The sequence below is a fragment of the Falco punctatus genome (genome assembly GCF_963210335.1).
Source record: "Falco punctatus genome assembly, chromosome: 3".
Taxonomy (NCBI): Eukaryota; Metazoa; Chordata; class Aves; order Falconiformes; family Falconidae; genus Falco; species Falco punctatus.
Window position 1 is genome coordinate 54,622,458 of NC_137582.1, and position 15,807 is coordinate 54,638,264.

Here is a 15,807-nt window from a genome sequence, read left to right on the forward strand (position 1 = left end):
GTAAAGCTGACTGACCACCTGAAAGTAACAGGAGAAGGAGACAGTGTCCTGTGAGCTCAAGCAGAGCCAGCAGATCTGAACACTTGCCTGAAGCACTGGGAACAAGACTAGATGCGGTCCCCATAGAATAGGGACTTGGGGCATGAAGACGACGTGACTGCACCAGATAAGAAGTTCTAAGAAAGATGTCAGAGATAACGGCAAGAAGAAAGATGGAGACGCAGTTTGAAGAGGTTCTATTTTTAGGGCAAGTAATGCAAAACCTTGTGAGGCTGATGGGAAACTGCTAGATCACGGAGAGGAGTCGAGAACAAGTGAAAGTGAGGAAATATGACAAGGAGCAGGGAAAATCAGCTCTCTGAGGGAACGAGGGTTGTGGATGTATTTCTTCTAGGTGAAGATTAATGAGGATTTTGGGTTAGAGTTTGAAAGTACTACAACAAGTGACTAAGAAACAGCAGAGGTAGGAGTTTGAGAGGAAGATTTGTATCTCAGGCAGGCAAGCTGCTAGCACATTTTACAAATGACACCTGCTCTGAGCAAGAATGTTTGGGGGGGGTTGCATTTCAGCCCAATATATATATTTTTAATACATAATTTATTCCTATAAAGAAGACATACTATTCTGATTTAATTAGGCTAATTAGAGGTCTGTGTCAAATACAGGAGTGAAGCATGTGGAGGTGGGTAGAAGGCGTAGGCGTGGAAAGATAGGGGGAAAAGTCCTTGTAGGGAGCATCAGTTTTCACTCAGAAGAAAGTGATGTACACTGCTGAAAATCTGGATGCTACAGAAATCTTGCATTGCTGAGTGCTAAGGTGCTCAGTATTGAAGTTGGAGGTGGACCAAACCGTGGAAAAATAATGGGTTTGCCTGAATAAAAAACCTACGGGTATACATGAGAGAGGATGGATTTTCAGACAGGCAAAATTTTTGTGTTATTCCAAGGAAGGGCGGTTAAAAAGAAAAGGGATTCAGGGGTACTGGCCATGGGAGAGGGAGGATAGAATTAAATTAAGGAAGTGTAAAAACGCAGACCAAGAGACTGAAAGCCATGAGCAGATGATAAAGCAGAAATTATTGGATTATCCGTGGAGTCTGAAGGATCAGACCGGTGCTAGGGGAACAAGAAGACTAAAGCAGAGCTGGCAGGAAGGCAACAAAGCAGGGTTTCTTATTCTCAGTGGCTCCAAGCGGGGGATCTGTCCTTCATTTGAGAAGGGAAAGGGAGACAGTGGAACAAGCTGAGTGTCTCAAGTACATGGCAGAAGTGATTTAAGTCAAGTTTCTATCACCACTGAAAATAACAATTGAACTAAATCCAAGATACTGACCTCTGCAAAAGTATTTACTGCATCCTGATGAAGACTGATAATGTAGCCATAAATATAACAAGTAACTGGAAATTCATAGTTGAGAAATACCAAGAGCCCTTGGGGCTTTTCCTCCCCTCACAGTGGGTAACGTATTTCAGTGAAATGTGAGAACAAAAAGATGATAGCTCAGAAAGATTTATCTTCTTACTAGGGCTCTGTGTTGCATATTGAGCCTGGATTCACTTCAGCCATCATCTTTGTGATCTAGTGTTGCTTTACCAAGGAGTTTCAAATAGAAGGGAGCTTTACCAAGGAGGTTCAAATAGAAAATGATGCAGTCGACTTATCTGACTTTAAAAAGCAATTAAATAATTAACTTGCTCATAAAAAAATGTTAATTTGTTGCTGTCCTGGAGCAGGAAGGGACAGGAAAATCTTTATCATTTACATTACATAATTCCCAAACTTAGCAACATTTTGTCACATTTAATAAACAGGGAAGCTCAGTTACCAGGAAGTCCTGAGAGAGACTGAAAAAGGGAGGAGGTTTTGGGGCACAAGACACTTCATGCAAGGGAAATACTGTTTGTGCCCAATACGAACAGTATATTTAACAGTATATGAGTTGGAATACAAGATAACTGTGAAATGCTGCCAGTCCCTCCCTTTTGTTTTTTGGAAGACTTGAATAAAGAGCCACAGAAATGCGCCCCAGATCCTATTGCACCACAACGGGGTTTTTAACAGCTTCCCAAGGGCGTTTAAGCACTCAGATTTTCCTCAAGAAAATGGTCATCTGAAACAGATTCTTAGCATTTAAAAAAAAAATTATCTGCGCAAAAGTAGATTTTTTTAATTATATTCTTGTGCTGAAAGGTGTTAATGGCCGTAGTCAAGTGGGACTTTGATCTGCAGATAATCAACAGATTTGAAGCAGGCGGGTGTGCTAATCACACAGCCTGGCGCACCACACAGATGGGTCTGCTAATAACCCAGGCTGTAAGGGAGGATGAAATAAGTTTTGCATTTTGATAACTGTAAATATTAGAAGGCTGTGTCTAATAGTTTGCATGGCAAAGAAGCTAAATCATCTAAGCTGTTTATAAATGTGAAGGCTAAAAGATTTATTGTGCAGAAGGTGATGGGAAGGACAAAGGAAGCTGCAACACCTTCCAGAGAACCAGCATAGCCCTAAGGTATGGGCAAAAATAGGGACAGGCTTGGAAGTTAAATACATACTCTCTTCTCTGAACAACAGTGCCTGGAATGGGGGGGAGCAGCAGGCACTGATAAAGTGGGTGCACATGGGGCATAGAAGGTGGGAATGCAGTGGGGAAGAGAAGCTGGTACCCCACCTTTTTCATCCCCATTGGTGCTGCAGCACTCTGGAAACAATGACAAGTGATTGTCACAAACACATTATTGATCCCTCTGCGAATTTCTCAGCACATCCCGAATTGCCAGTATTGCTATTAAAGGCAGAGTTAAAGCTGCCTAATGCCAAAACAGCAAGTGTTTATTCACCTGTTAGGTATGTAGATTAGTTATTTTGTGAATCATATATTTTGCATAGGTTTCTCTTCTGAAGAAATCAACAAAAAAATTTATTAAGAAATTTTATTAAAAGAGTAACATCATCCTTGGCCCACAGATACACAGAGGTAAAATGCTAGTTTCATTAAAATTAATTGTAGAGTTCCTAGTGATTTCAGTGGAATCGGGGTTTCATGGATAATGTTGAAATATTTCAAACAAAATAATGCTTAATTGTTTTTTGTAATTTGTGTTGTTAAGCTTTGTAAGCAGATAAAGTGTACATGCAACATAAACTTGGTGCAAAATGCACCACTGGTGAATCAGCATTTCAGCTTAGACTTAAAAGTTGCAATATCTGGGATAAAAATAAGTATGTTGCAGTTAATATAAATACAAAGCTAATAGTACTCTCACAATTTTGCAACTACTTAAACGGAGCATTTGAAAGTTGTTGAAATAAATTTAAGGCAATGTGCAGAGATGGGATTAGGAAAGATATTCACACTTTGAGACTTCTTTGCCATTGGGGTTTTAATGGAAATTTTCTCTCTGTCAATTTAGGCTAATATCTTTTTCTTGTGTAAGACAGAAGGACATCCATGTTGCTGAGTGTGTGTGGAACAGTGCCATGAGGACGAGATAAGCTCTTCAAGACAAGTAAACAAACGGTTTTCTGAAGTATGCACACATGAGCATTATCATCCTTGGAAGTTGCATTAGGTTTTCAAATGTATGACTTTGTTAGCTGTATCAGTGCTTGGAAGTCTGAAAAAGTTGTTAGTGAGAATCTCTACATTAGGAAGGGGGAACAAAGAGATTGGCAAAATGTTTAGTATCAGTGTATTCCCTTTGATCAGAAAGACCAGTTAGTTCTGGGAAAAAAAACAAGCTTAGTTTGCTTTCTATATAGAACACATTAAAATATATAAAATTGATGTAATTAGTAAAAAAAATATTCTATACTGATCCACTATACAAATTTGTAATATATTTTAAATATGTAATTTTACTTGGTTGGTTTCTGTGTAAATCAGCTCTGCTTTTTATATGGAATCTTTATTCACAATGAAAGGATAAAGGAAGAGTGAACAATTCAGAAATAAAGACTTTATTACAGATTTCATCCTTCAATAGCTTTATCTCTAACGGCATCATTTGTTTTCTACTCATTTTCATTTCATGCCTAGCCAGAATAAGACAGCTTGGGCTCTGCCTTTATGATTTTACTGACAGCCCCAAGCCTGCAACACAGAGAGGCTGCTGGTACCTGGATAACAAGTATTTAGGTTGGGGCCAGAGGTGGCGGGTCTTTAGAGCACAGTATGAACCCAGACCCTTACTCAGCATCTGAAGTGTGGGGAAGGAGGTGGAGATGGAGGAAATGGGATCTAGTTTTATTTTTGGGAGGGAGTAATTCCTGAGGTTTTAATGATTGCCATTCAGCTCAATGTGGCTGATTCTTAATGAGATATATATGTACTCCCTAAGGTAAGGGAGTGGATGATGCTTTATGAGATGAGATAGAAATTATTTCTTTCCTGCCCTGGTTCAGATGCTCAAAATTATCCTGAATGACTTGTGTATGGATGGAGAGGAACCTTGGGGCTTTCTGTCTGAGCAGATGTAACTTGTGGAGACAGACCCGGAACGTGTCTTGAGTAGAAGCTGAGTGTGATCAGTTCTATATAGGCATAGAGAGCACCTTAGTGCTAAACTTAGCATTTATAATTGCTCTCCAGACTTTCTAAGGCCATTAAATGAGTTCATCCTTAGCACAGTACATGATATCTAACCACACAGACCTCTGAGCACAGACATTTGTGTACTTTTTGTATACTTAGAAAATCTGGAGGCAACTCTCCATCTGCCCTATCACAAAAAAATAAACAGGCAGGGAAAGTCTTCTGCCAGTTCTTAGATAGACACCCACCCATGCCAGGCCACTTTCAGCTCTCCTTGACTTTTGGACCAAAGGACAACTGCTGTGCTGCCCAGTGACAGCCTGTACTTCACCCTGCACATTTGCCAGCGTCTGGCAGTAGTTCCTGGGAAGAGGATGCCTCAGCCCTTTCCAAAGGCTGTCATAAAAGCTGAAAGGTACCTTCTAGTGTGCCACCAGGCACTGCTTGTGTTTACCTCACCCATGCCAGCACTCCTGGCTGCTGCTACCAGTCACAGACTGGCTGAAGAGGGAAAAAGCCTGCGCAGAAGTTGATCTTGCATCGTGACACACAAGTACGTTGTATAATCCTTGGTGCAAAAAACTTGTTAAAATATGCCCAAAGGATAGAAGAATAGCCAAGATAATTTATTCAGACCTGATGCAATGATCAAGGTCATTTCTTTTTTAAACCTCTGGCAAGATTTGAATTTGATTACATTAGAGCTAAACCGTCATTCTTGTTTACGGCTCTTCCAAAGCAAAACTCTGCTTTGAGCTCTCCACAGCACCTATAAACGGGTGCGACATGATCACTGCGCTGGACAGCTGTTCTCCTTCAGAGAAGGGTCAGAAATATGTGGATTAGCCTTTTCCCTAATGGTGTGATAACTGGGTAATTAATTCTTTTTTCCCTGCGTAATATTTTTTCCCCGTAGCCACGTGTTTCTCCGAGACAAACGAGAATACACAAAAGCAGTGAAAATTGTGTTTGCGAAAATACTTGCTCTTGCTGCTTCCCATGCAAACACATATTTCAGGCAGGCACCCTGCACTGCGGGTGCTTTGCAAACACCTTCACACCTGGAGCGAGTAGGGTTTTTTTTGGGGGGGGGCTCTGCCAGCGAGGTGCAGGCGCTGGAAAATCCCCCCGCAGCACGCAGCCCGTGCCAGCAGGCTGTGTAGGAGTATGCTGGTGACACCTAGTGTTCCCTGGGAAAACGCTGCAGAACCCGCGGGGTGGCCTTTGCGGAGCCGCTTGTGGCAGCTAGTGAGGTGGGGGGTGTCGGGGTGCAAGGCAGCAAGACGATGGCACCCTTGGCAGGGCGCAGTGGTCTCCCAGACCATCTTTTCAAGCAGCGAGAAGTGGGTTTGAGAGTTAATCATCACTCCTGATAGCAAATACGCAACGTTGCAGGGATGTTCGCAAGATACCGGTAATGGCAGGGTCTGCCCTTTACAACATCCACATTTTTCTATGCAGCATACACCTTTCTATCTAATAAACTGTCAGAATATTTCAACTTTGTACTATTTTTCATATGCTGGACTGCATTCTATCCACTGATATGTTATCCATGTACATAAACATATAAAAAATGCAGTGGGAGCAGGATGAGAGGTAGTGTACTCTAGTCTAGTTTGAACAAGGTAGAAAAGACAGTATCTCAGAGCAGGACTGCAACAAATTTGGGAATAAAATTCCAACACAGTAGGGAGCTCAAAGCTTCCCACATTCAAGGCAAAGGAGGAGAATATTTCAAGGACAATTGATATCACATAGCAACACGGTTATAAGTTGATTAATTTAATGTTCCTGCAAGTGAAACTGGCAGTCAAGCAGTTCTTGCAGCTTTTTTAATGTTGGTTTGTTTAGATTCCTGTTTCTAAAAATAAGGACAAAATGGGTTGTGAGCTCATAAACTATATAAAAACAAATGTATGCTTAGTGTTGTACAACACAGTTAAAGAAGTTAGCATATGAATAGCACCATCACAAGTAACTCAAGACATGATTAATACCAAAGTACTATAATGTAGCTTGTAGAAATAGAATATGAGCTTGAACTATATACAGAGGTGTGACATTTTTATCCCTTTTGATATTGACTGTATCATGGAATCATTGAATGGTTTGGGTTGGAAGGGACCTTTAAAGGTCATCTGGTTCAACCCCCCTGCAAAGAGCAGGGACATCTTCAGCTAAATCAGGTTGCTCAGAGACCCATCCAACCTGACCTTGAATATTTCCAGGGATAGGGCATCTACTACCTCTCTGGACAACCTGTTCCAGTGTTTCACCACCCTCATTGTAAAAAAATCTCTTCCTAATACCTAGCCTAAATCTACCCCCTTTCAGCTTAAAACCATTACCCCTTGCCCTATTGCAATAGGCCCTACTAAAAAGTCTGTCCCCATCCTTCTTGTATGCCCCCTTTAAATATGAAAAAGCCACAATAAGATGTCTCCAGAGCCTTTTCTTCTCGAGGCTGAACAATCCCAACTCTCCCAGCCTGTCTTCATGGCAGAGCGGTTCCATGCCTTTGATCTTTTTTGTGTCCCTCCTCTGGACCCACTCCAACAGGTCCATGTCTTTCCTGTGCTGCAGGCTCCAGAGCTGGATGCAACACTCCAGGTGGGGCCTCACCAAACCTAAGTAGAGGTGCAGAATCACCTCCCTCGGCCTGCTGGCAACACTTTTTTTTTTTTTTTTAATGCAGCCCAGGATACGATTATCTTTCTGGGCTGTGAGTGCACATTGCCGACTCAAATCCAAGATAAAAAGTAATAACAAAATTACATCAAGTGAAAAAGTTACTGTAAAAGTAATGAAATGGACAAGCTCACAGGCTGATTCATCATGAAGAATCCAGACCAAAGTTTAAGACTGTTGTGGCTCCTGCAGACTTGCACACATCCATACATGATTAGATTACTTCAAGGTTTCAAAGATGCAAAGCACTTCTGAATCAGAGGCAAGCTGTGGGTCTGGTGCCTTACATTAGATGAGCGTAATATGTTTAGTGCTTTGAAAGTCATCTGAAGTCACTAGAGACTTGAATTACCTTATGGAATAAATTCAGCATCTGTGTTGTTTGATAAAAGAGTGACACAGGTGTCTGAAACTTCTGAAGGTGGGGAGCATCACTGGAGGTCGTTTGAAGATTGTGGGACACAACAGGAAAGGACTAAAGTGATCCTGAAAGACATGCTGGGACCAGAGGAGAACTTCGTTGCAGAGGCATAATTTGCACTATTCTGTTCCTGAGGAAAAGTGATGATGCTATATCCGTGTAACATTTTAGTCTAGACTGCTGCTGAAAAAACATTCATCACGGGTAAAGGCAAGTTTAATGCAAGAGTGTACATGAAATTGGAAGAGGGCATGAGTAAAACATATTCCAGCAATACTATTCATTCAGATGGAGAGGAAAACAAACCACTTCAGGAATTCACATATAGTATGGAGACACAATTAAGCCAACATCGTCTGTTCTGAATGGGTGAGGGCACCTGATGTGGCTGAGTGTTACACACTGAACTTCAGCCAACAGCATAAGCAAAACCAAAATATATCAATAAATACAGGTCATAAAACCAAGTGATATTTTTTTTTTTAATCTTATTTTTTAACACCTGTGTATTCTGTGGATAATGTTAGGTACTCTCAGGTGAGTGAAAGCATTAGAATAAGTAGAAAGTCTCACACAGACTGTACTGTGCTTGTTAGTTGTAGTGGATTCTTGCTCATTACTCTTTTGTTTGGAATCAACTGGAGCAGGATGGGAAAAGATGCTGACAGCTCTGTAGTCATTACACTTCTGTAGGGTTCATTCATTTTGATTACTGCTGTTACTCTGATGATTTTCTTGATATCTGAAACAAAACTGCAGTTCTCTACAGTTCAGCTCACTTTAAGACACGATCAAATTGGCATAACTCTCCCAAGCTTTTGTTAAAGTGGTAGTGACAGCTATTGAGTTCTAACTAGCACTGGTTTTATGCTTCCCATAAATAATTACTTTCATCAGCCATTTTCTCAACCATATATCACTGGAGAAAGATGCAGCACATTCCAGGTCTCCACACGTATTAGCACTGATTTATTGTTTCATCTTCTTCATCTGACTATAAGAATAGTACAGGAAGAATTATCCATCCTGGCTTTGATTTCCTCTTATTTTCTGTCTAGTTTTAGAGTTTGACTTTAGTGACTTTGGGGATGGCTTTCACGTTGTCTTCATGTGAGTGACATTTTAGTAAGAGTCTGTTGGGTAGATTCCCTTGTGCAGCATAGCTTTTCACACTGCTAAGGCAGCAACAAGAAGCTCTAACAGGCCCACAAAGTGCTAGCATAGAATCCCTTAGGGTGGGAAACTGCACGCCTTGGCTCTACCACTGCGTGTCTGCCTGCCTCCACATGAGTAGGGGAGAGAATATACTTCAATGGCAAAAGAGGACACGCTGTAAATGTGGCAGAGAAGACTGATGCTCTTAAGGAACTCCACTGAGGGTGACGGAGTAGAATAATTTTCCAGTAAAGGGAATAATACAATTTTTAAGAGTTAGGTGGCTGAGAGAGCTTAAACTGCTTCGGACTTCACCTTGGAGACCTTCTTGTCCTTGAATTTATGTTGTGGAGCTACATGCTAAGTTGAGGCTGCTGTTCCAGGTAGCATACTGTCCCCATTTGCTGTGGAGTGGGACCAGTGCTCATCTGACGAGGTTCAGGAAGAAAATGAACCCAGTCAGTGTCATTCCTTCACATCACAGGGAGATCAAATGCATACTATGCCAGTGCAAGGAACAAGCAGGGATGTGGCTGGAGAGGGGATGGGAAGAGAGAGGAAGACAAGGCCAGAGCACCTCCAATGATGCTATGAAACTGCATTCTTGGAGAAGCTACTAACAAATCTCCTGACTATTTGAGGCAGAATGTAGAGCCAGTATGGCATAATGTGCCAATGTGCATAATGGCACTACCGTGCCTCTTTGCCATATAAAAAAAGTTGTCATCCAGAGCTAGGTGGAGTCTCCTGCTTTTGTGTGCAGACTGGAAAATAATCAAAGCAAACTATAGTGAATTAATCCTATTAAATGCACTTCTAAAGTCCCTAGTGATCCATTGTATGCAAGTTGTGTGAAAGCACAGACTCCACAGAGCTTTTTCTTGGTTTGTGCGTTTGTGGAATAGCTACTGTCTTTGTTTTTTGTCTGGAAAGATGAATGCAAATAGGATTCTTAAGAATTAAAAATATTCTAGGGATTTTTTTTGTGAAACAGGTAAGAAATTAATTTCTAACATATGCTTATCTTGACAGCGTCACTTTAATTTGCTCTTAATTGGTTGGTTGAACGGCTGTTTCCATGACAGCACAGCAAATATATAGTAGGGGCACTGATAAACAGTGATGAATAACAGATCATTAGACTTCAGGGAGAATTCTTCAGTAGTCTGTGGCTGCTTTTTACATTTGTCAGGTGGAGACCACACATTTCACAACCATCCGTGACACCAAGATAAAAGTTGTCTGACTTCCAAAGGCCCTGTGTGCTAAAAGGCAACAGTTACTACCTTTGAAGGTAGGTCAAATACTGACTTTATGTTAAAGTACCTCTCCTAACAGTTAACTTGCTAACTACAATGATGTTCAATACTGAATTTCTTACCTGTCCTTGTCATACTAGTCATAAGCCCCTACCAAGCAACCATGCTTTCAAGATAGAAGTGGCTTCTCCTGACCCACTGTCTCAGATTTTCCAGCCATGCTCTCCAGCAAAAGGAAACTATTATAGAAAGCAAATTTACCCTCTAGTTCACAGCTCTGGGGTTCATTGTGCAATCTGTGTGGAAAGGTGTCGGGATAACTCATTCTACTGAAAGCCATCAAAGAGGACGCTCTCAGGGGGAGATGAAAGTGGAGGTGATTGCTGTCGCATGAGAGGTACCCCTGTTGCCACAAATGGTGTTTAACCAAGATTCACTTTAGTTCAGCCGTAAAACATACACAGGTGTCAGAAGCAAACCTGTAATTGCCTTTGCTCAAAGTAAATCTGAATCATTTCTGTTTCAAAGGAGGCTTGATAGTCCTAGATGTGTCCTAGTGCAAAATTTAAAAACTTCTTTTTGCAAGGATTTAGATAAGCACTACAGAAAATGATCAAATCTCTTTCCTCTTGAAATCAATGACAGTTTTGTCAAGAACTTGAGAGGAATCAGAGTTTTTTTTCCTTGTTCTCTTGCTTTTTATCATAATTCCCTCTTCTAATTGAAACCATGTGCTGGTTTTGGCAGGGCTAGAGTTAACTTTCTTCATAGTAGCTAGTATGAGGTTATGTTTTGGATTTGTGCTAAAAGCAGTGCTGATAACACAGGGATGTTTTTGTTACTGCTGAGCGGTGGTTACACAGCGCCAGGGCCTGTGCTGCCTCTCACCCCACCCCAGCGAGCAGCCTGGGGGGGCACCAGGGGCTGGGAGGGGACACAGCCGGGACAGCTGACCCCAACTGGCCGGAGGGATGTCCCAGACCATATAGCACCATGCTCAGCGTGTAAAGCTGAGGGAAGAAGGAAGCAGGGGACATTTGGAGTGATGGCATTTGTCTTCCCAAGTAACCATTAGGCATGATAGAGCCCTGCTTTCCTGGGGATGGCTGACCTAGAGATGGGAAGTGGCAAATTATTTTCTTGTTTTGCTTTGCTTGTGCACACAGAGCTTTTGCTTTCCCTACTAAACTGTCTTTATCTGAACCCACAAGTTTTCTCATTTTACTCTTCCGCTTCTCTCCCCCATCCCGATGTGGGGGGAGGGAGGAAGTGTCTGTGTGGTGCTTAGTTGCCAGCTGGGATTAAACCATGACAAACCAGAAGAGGCAGTAATGAATAAAATATTGAAATAAGAATAATTACATGCTTGTTTAGACAATCTGTAATGCAGGTTGAAATAGGAAGGTCATCTGCATGCTCCCAAGTTTTGTGGAAAGTTTTTCTGAACTTTCCCAGATTCTAACCATAAATGACACATTTAAAATTGTTTAAAAGCCAGTTCTCACTGCCAAGACAAATTAGTACCCAATCTGAGGCAGCTGAAACTTTGCTATCACTATTCTTGTAACAAAATAACTGATCTTAAATGAGTTCTGTGAGACTCTTATCCATAAGATTTTAAGGGTATAATTTAACCAAAATTGTTTTGGTGACAGTCCTAGCGCAAGCAGCTTTCACAGCTTTGCACCTGTGACCAGTCCCCATTCTTTCTTCTCCTACCTATTCCCAAAGCACAAGGTCTGCTGGTTTCTACAACTGCATAGTTAACCAAAACAGAGATTTGAATATAGCATTTTGGGGGCTTTTTTCTTTTTAAATACACATCAGTTCTCAACTCATCAATCGCTAGCAAGTGAAAATCTCAGAAATTTCAGAAAATGTCATTATTTGAAAAACTTGTTTCTTTTAAAGTGAACTTAAGTCAGACTAAAGGTAGCAAGGCACCCAAACGCTATTCACTTTTTAGGGTTAGACTACTGTCCAACCCAGTAGCTTCAGAGTTCATTGTTAATTTTCCCCCCTCCTTAGAAAGAAAGTTTTTTGGCAGTAATGCTCAGTAGAAACCTCTTCTTTGCTTCATATGAATTTAGGCAACATACGACTCCCAGAGATCAAAGATTGCTTCTGTAGTGTTCTAAACAACTCAGCAGTTGTTATAGATCAATGAGGCTTTTCCTCTGCAGTTGAAATGTGAGTGGTAACTTTCATGCTCTGGCACTAGCACATCTTGAGTGGTACACTGTGCTGGCACCCAGGATAATACTGTGTAATAGAGATGTGTGGCATTTCTCAACTGTTCCCATTACACCAGGCAGAGTGAAGCACCAACACGGTGAGCCATCTGTGCTAATGCTGATGATGTTATTAAATCATTCATTACACTTCACAATTTCATATTAGACCATTTAAATTCTTATTTTGGCATAGTGCATAGATTTCCTCCTCTTGTAATATGAACTCAAAATGCAAATGTGTTTGCCCCATTTTCTAATAAATTCATGTCTGGGTTGAACATCCTTAGAAATGCTGTGGCTGATATAATTATGTCCTCAGATCTTGATAGTAGTAATAGAGCCCTGGTTCATGCCAGATAAATTGATCAGATTTTAGCACAAGAAAATTTGATGCATCCATTTCTGCCATCTTGTTCTGTCGACAAAACACAGTGCCATCCAGAGCTTACACCACTCTCCCTTGCTGCTTTTCTTTCCCGTCAAGGAGAAGTATTTTTCTGTCACATGTGATATTACTTAATAGTAAGAATATTGCCCTAAAATCATATTAGAGCAGTAAATTAACACTGCGGTTTCACTGGTCACCATCCTGGTAGGCTTATAACATGCTAGCTGACCTATTTATTCTAGGTGACAGCTAAGGATATTGGTAAATAGACATCACACTAGACACCATGCACACACAGAGTCTGCCGTAGAGAATTCACAGCTCTGGTGAGAGTGCAGCCCTAAAGAGTAGGCTGGACAAAGAAATGGTTGAATAGGGAAAGAAAATTGCAAACTCACAGCAAAATTATTTCACCAGAAATGTTCATTGACTACCTGCTTACATATCTGAGAATTGCCATGGAGACACTGGTGACCTCTATGTAACTAAGACTGTATCAAGATTTTAATTTAAAACAGAACAAAAAAACATTTTCCATGCAATTTAGTGATGATGTCCTGACATAGTACAGTAAATCACCACAGGATAATCAAAATTTTCTTCTTCATTTTTAAAGATTGAATAACCTTGCAAATGAGACAGAAAAGCATATATGTGTCTGTAACTTCCTTATGGAAGTATAAGATACACAACATGAGGGCATGGAAGTATAAGATATTCAACATGAGGGCATGATGTTTAGCTAGCTAATGAAGAAAAATATCTCACTTCACTATCACAGACAATTTGCTAGAAGAAATACTAACTGCAGGTGTTTTACATGATTGCACCTTTCATGAAAGGACAGTATACGACCTGCAAGTGCATAAGCTCTTACTTTGTTTTGCTTTTGTGTAGTCCTCTTCAGTCTTTTGAAGTGTCTGTAAATAGCAAACATAACCATGAAGTGGGAGGGAATGGAGAATCTTCACTGTGTAGGTTTCATACCTGCTTTCCAAAACATACACGTGCTAAAAGACAAGGGACTGTAAGATGCCCTAAGTCCCTGGCATGTTTGACAAATGTTTGACCACACTCCAGGCCCAAGGAAGCAACCGCCTTCCCCAGCAGAGTAGCTTTAAGTCACTTTTTGTGTATCTCTAGCAGTATGAGGGGGTTCCTGCAGGGTCCAAGGTCTGTCTGTGGCTCCAGCTAGTTTGTGAAGTATATATAATACCACATGTACAGTTCACAGGCACTGGACGCTTGTACTTAAAAAGGCTGCAGCAGCACTCAATGAAACTTTAACAGAATAATGTCTTCTTCCTCAAGGAGGTTACTCTTCAAAACTCAGATATACAGTGTCTTCTCCCTCTGCAGAGGCTCCTTGGCATCGCAGGGAGTAGTTGTGTGAATGAAACTTTTCAGAACTGGCTGAGAACATAATGCAACACAAAAGGTATGAAGGTCATGGTAAAGAATAACTGTAGTTATTACAGAAACTCAAGGTAGCCATAAAAAAAAAAAAAAAACAGAGGAAAAAAACATATTCTTCTTTATTAAGGTGAGGTTCCGATACCTTCCTGGTGGATAGTAGGCCACAGACCCTATAGAAGAAACTGTTCAGACGTTCTTATCTTCAGCCAGAAGAGATTTTTCCAAGCACTCTATCTTTGCACTTTTTGCTCTTATTTTATAGATTATGTCCCTACTTGTCAGAACCGTAGCCATCTCACAGAGAGTCTGGTTACAGGCTGCGCTTTGTTTTCCAGGGGAAAAGGGAGGAAAGAGAGAAGGGATGTCAGGAAGGCAGGAGGACAGGAGGAGCTTCAGTGAGATCTGACACAGTTCATTTGTGTGTGATTGTTCTCCAGGCCATGAGCTGAACAATGCTGGCCCATGGGGTTTGCCCTGACATCACCTCCTCAGTGAGAAGAGTGGCGTAGCTCTGGATGTCTCTGCTTGCTGAGACAGATTCAGCTCTTACATGGAAGTATTTTCTTGTCTTCCAGCTAGGAAATTCTCATGCAGCTTCTGGGGTCCTTTCTGCTTTTAAACACCTTCATTCCGAGAGGCTCGTGTTATGCGTGCTTGGAGATACAGAAAAGCTAGAAAGGTTTTTTTTCTTCACCTTGCGTAAATTAAAATGTCTGGGAGCATAAAATGCACAGAAGAGAAGACAACGGTGTTTGAAAAGCATTGCTCTTTTGACCTGTTTTCATCCCCATTTTACTAAGCACAGAAAATTCTTCATTTTCACTTTGTCCACTATCATTAACAACGCCTCATGATGTTAATTAATACTGCAAGAAGCTAAACCTCAGGCTGACTCTCTCACATGTGGGAATTAGTTGTGTGGGTTTGCGGAGAAACATCTGCCCATGAATAGATTTTAAAAATAATAATTAAATTAAACAAAAGAGAAGCTCTAAGCTGGATCTGTGGCTAAATGATTAATATCACTTCATGTTTAAGACTTTTTTCCCAGCCTATTTTGTTTAATGATTTTCAGCTATGAATATTACATGTCCTTCTGCAGTTAATTATTTATGTTGATGAAACATGGCACTCTCTGTACCCTTTTTGGATTCTAAATGGAAAGGAACACATTTTCTAGACAGTTCTTCCTGAGTAGTGACGGCTCACGGAGGCTTCTTTCATTGGAGACAAGATCATTCTCAAACCAGTTTCAAGAGGCTTGGAGTTCACTGGGAGAAACTGTTGTGAGAGTGGAGTCTTCACCTCTGGCCACCAGCTGCATATGCCAGGCTGCCAGCTCTGGGTGGGCTTCAAAGAGCCTGGCCTCAGATAGCTTTTCCTTCCTGATGGGAAAACTTTTCATATGAAAGATTAATTAATCAGTAGGGCTTATATTTCACAATTTTTGTGAATTATTTTTTGTGAATTAATAACTGTGCTTCAGGAACAGTTTGCATCTGCCCAGGATTTTAAACTGAGCTTGGAGTCTGACTAAGCAGAACTTTGACATTTTGAGCTTTCATTTTAAATTGGCATGAAAGCAGTCATCGAATATTGAAATCCTCCCGGAGCTGGAATTACCTTTTTCCACCCAGCTCTGATAATTACTGTTTATGGGTCTCTTTCCATCCAGATATCCCTCATTCTGTGAGCCGATCTAGGCAAGA

The 15,807-nt window shown here is 41.0% G+C and overlaps 1 long non-coding RNA gene across 1 annotated transcript in view; it reads left to right on the forward strand.

Moving 5' to 3' along the window:
• LOC308061698 overlaps positions 1-15,542 on the forward strand; it is a 37,946-nt gene extending 22,404 nt beyond the window's left edge. Inside the window, exon 3 of the long non-coding RNA XR_013927326.1 lies at positions 26-15,542. This is a non-coding gene — a long non-coding RNA (uncharacterized lncRNA). The remainder of the gene's footprint in view (positions 1-25) is intronic.
• The last annotated feature ends 265 nt before the right edge of the window (positions 15,543-15,807 follow it).